The sequence below is a fragment of the Penaeus japonicus genome, unplaced genomic scaffold, assembly GCF_977035675.1.
Source record: "Penaeus japonicus unplaced genomic scaffold, GWHDUDI00000001_assembly GWHDUDI00000020, whole genome shotgun sequence".
NCBI classification, from domain to species: Eukaryota; Metazoa; Arthropoda; class Malacostraca; order Decapoda; family Penaeidae; genus Penaeus; species Penaeus japonicus.
The window spans coordinates 26,923,640-26,927,193 of record NW_028234422.1 but is presented as its reverse complement, the minus strand read 5'-3'; positions in this window follow the sequence as shown (position 1 = coordinate 26,927,193).

Below are 3,554 nucleotides of genomic sequence, written 5' to 3'. Positions count from 1 at the left end.
TTCATGATTTAAATGTATTCATTCTAAATAAATCCAGTAAGTTAATATTCCTTTTTTTACGGTTCATATCACATAGACGTAGCTATGTTTACACAGATATGTTAGAATTGACATTCCATCCTATATACTAATTATAAATTGGACATTTATAAATAGATTAAAATACCTTAAATCAACAACGGTCAACATAAAATGAAAATAGTATGTTGTGGATTAGTTAAATCACTCTTTTTATCTATCGATCTATTGGTATAACATCTATTGATCTAACACCAAAACCTTTTTATCTATTTATTATATTCAGTGCCCGAACATTCATAGAAATTATTAGAAAAGTATCATGAAGAAATGTATAAGAAAGAAAGTGTAAGAAATAAACGGGAAAAGGAGATATAAAGGAGAAAAATAAAGGAAGAATGAGAATATTAATAGATAAGGCGACTAAGATAAAGAAAAATTATGATGATAATGAGAAGGAAAACAAGAATGAAGAAGAAGAAGAACAAGAAGCTTGCGAAGAAGAGGAGAAAAAGAAAAAGGGGAAGAAGAAGAAAGAGGAAAAGAAGAAGAAGAAGAAGAAGAAGAAGAAATCAAAATCAAAATCAAAATCAAAATAAAAAAGAAAAAATACAGAGAAAAGAAGAAGAAGTAAAAAGAAAAGATGAAGAAGAAGAAGAAGAAGAAGAAGTAAAAAGAAGAGGAGACGTTATTCAGTCACTCCAAAGAAGCTATCACAAAAGCAGAATTTTCGAGAAATCTCGCAAAGTACCTAGCTTATCCGCCTCCCCTTCGGCGTAGTACCAAAGTGCGTCAGGGATGCGAATGGCACTCGCTTTTCTTCACAAACTTCGAACTCAAAATGGACTTAAAACGATTCTGAAAGCGTGATGATGGGATGAGGGGAGGGAGGGGGGAAGGGGGAGGATGAGGGGAGGGGGAGGGGGGAGAGGATGGGGGGAGGAATGGAGGGGGACTGGGAAGAGGATGGGGGGAGGAATGAGGGGGGAGGGGGAAAGGGTGAAGGGGGAGGGTGGTGAGCACAACGAGGAGGGGGGAGGGGGTGAGCACAACGAGGAGGGGGGAGGGGGTGAGCACAACGAGGAGGGGGGAGGGGGAGGGCACATCGATGAGGGGGGAGGGGACGAAACACCGAGGAGGGGAAGGGGGAGGGGGAGGGGGAGGATTTGAGGGGAATACAAGGACCTTTCCGCGCGTAAGTCTGGCCAAAGTGGAAGGGACGTGTTAGTAAAAAGGGAGCGCAACACCAGGGCTCAAGTTCGACAGTTCTCTCTGGTGCCATGAGACGCGAGTGGGAGTGGGGTGGGGGGTGGGGGGAGGGGGGGCAAAGGGGTGGATAGGCTTTCATTTGCAAGCGTTGGAAATATTGATGGACTTGGGTGAAGTTGCAGGAGGGGTAAGATGGAGAGAGAGAGATTGATTTGATTTGATACAGTTTATTTGCAGAACAATTTACATGCCCTGCAAAAAGCCAGGGTAAGATGTCAAGCATCTATCCAAACTGGCTAAGCTTCTATTGCGTTATGGGCTTAGTCAAGCACAAATTTTACAACCCTGGGGGGGCTGATTATACTGGTTAACATATTTCCCTGTTTTACTGTCGGAAAAAAACCTTTTTATGTCACTGTTTTCATGTCAAAGAAAGGGACCAGTGTCTATAAAAAGATTAATATAATCTCAAGTGATGTTCTTTTACAGTGTTTTTCGATCTTTAGGAGGCAGTTTCGTACAGCAAAGCAAGTATTTGATGGGACTATGTGATTTAGCTTTTTTGCAAAAATTTCAGTGGGGTTTTGTGACGGGGTTGCATCCAAAACTGCTCCGCCTTAGTTATAGTATAGTGTTAGTAGCGTAGCCGGGTTTAGTTAACTTGTTGCCTCCGTGACAGCCTTTATAATTTCATAGGCTTGTCCTGTTGTGCCCCCGGCAATATTTTTTCATAATGCCGATGTCCCAGGGTCCATTCTTTTTCATCTTTTCTGTAGCCCATACCTGACCCTAATAATCTCTAAGGCTTTTTTAATACGTCTTTTCATCTGAGTAAGAGATAATGGTATTGAATAGTGGGTTCTTCATAGGAAGTGCGAATTTTGGGGTAACTGGTCATTTTTTTTTTACATGGGGTTTCCCTTATGAGGGGGGTATCGTGCAATGGAACTTGTATACCTGCTCTGAGAGTCGGGGAAAAAAATTTGAGTAGGATGTTTTGGGATCCCATGTTTTCAGGGTTAAATGCAGTGAGTCTATAGAGGGCACCTGACTGTCGGAAAAGCAGCAGTGGCGCCCTGTTCATTTCTTCCTTTATGGCATGGATATGGCTATGATTCGATCAGTTGTGCTTGCCCAGTCTGAAATCCGCACACTTTCCCCTTAGAAATGTCGGGAATTTGGACTCAATCAGCTGCTCCTGAGAATCGGTGGGGCATCACAGTAGATTGAAAATGGGGTTACATAAGAGGATGGGGGATATCTTCTATAAAATTTAGGTAATGAGACTTAGTTTGAGGGTCAAAATCATGGTTTGGGTTTCTGGCGTTTGTCATTTTGGGACATATACATGAGTTCTATGCATGGTGCAGATTGTTGGTTTCTGAGATATTAAGGCATCAATGCTCCCGACATTTGAAGTGAGGATGTCGGGCAGTTTTGGCTTTCCTTCTAAGTTGGAGTGATTTGTTGGAAAATCGAGGCGAGAACCTGACTCTGTGATGATTCATTTGCAGAGGCTTTGGGGGATCTGTGGTTTGGGTAGAGCTGCCAGATTCTAGTACCCGAACCCGGGATTTAAATTTTGGGGAAAAACGGGTGTGGATTGTGGGGAGATTTTAATTCTTCCCCATGACCCGACCCTTTGCGTCATGGGAACCGAGTTAATTCTCATGCCTTTTTTTGCAGAATTCAAAGGGTTTTGGGGGTTGAGGTAAAAGACTAGACCGGGCTCGAAAGTCAATCAGGACCCACCAAGGTAATATACATCAACCTCAGGACTTGAGGAGCACAACGTTTCTGTAAATATAAAAATTTTAATGGTCTTAAAATTCCAAGAACGTTCTTTTTATATCGTGAATAATTTCTGGGTGAAACGAGAATTGCGTGAATGAGGTGTGGAGCATCACCAGAACACCAAGATACCTGTAGGGTAAGTCCTTGCAATAACTTGTCCCTGCTTGGTTATAGGGCAGTTGACGAGTTCTGGATTTTAAAGTTTGGTTTGATAGGGTGATTTTGAGGCCAGGAAGAACTTTTTTCTGATCTCTGAGTAAATTCCCCCTATCAAAAAACTGGATGAGGATATATCCCCCATATGATATGATTTCATGGTTCCTAAAATCATTGTTCAGTTTGCAGATAGAGTGCATAAGTTTTGTTAAAAAGTGTAGGGGGGGGTACCCCTTGTGGGGTACTAACCTAGTTTTTCCGAAGCCACTAAAAAGGGACCTTGGTACATACCCTTTTAATTTTTTCCCCCGTAGATAAATGTCCTTTATCATAAAAAAAGTGCTTTCCCCCAAAATCCCATAGAGTTTTAATTTATG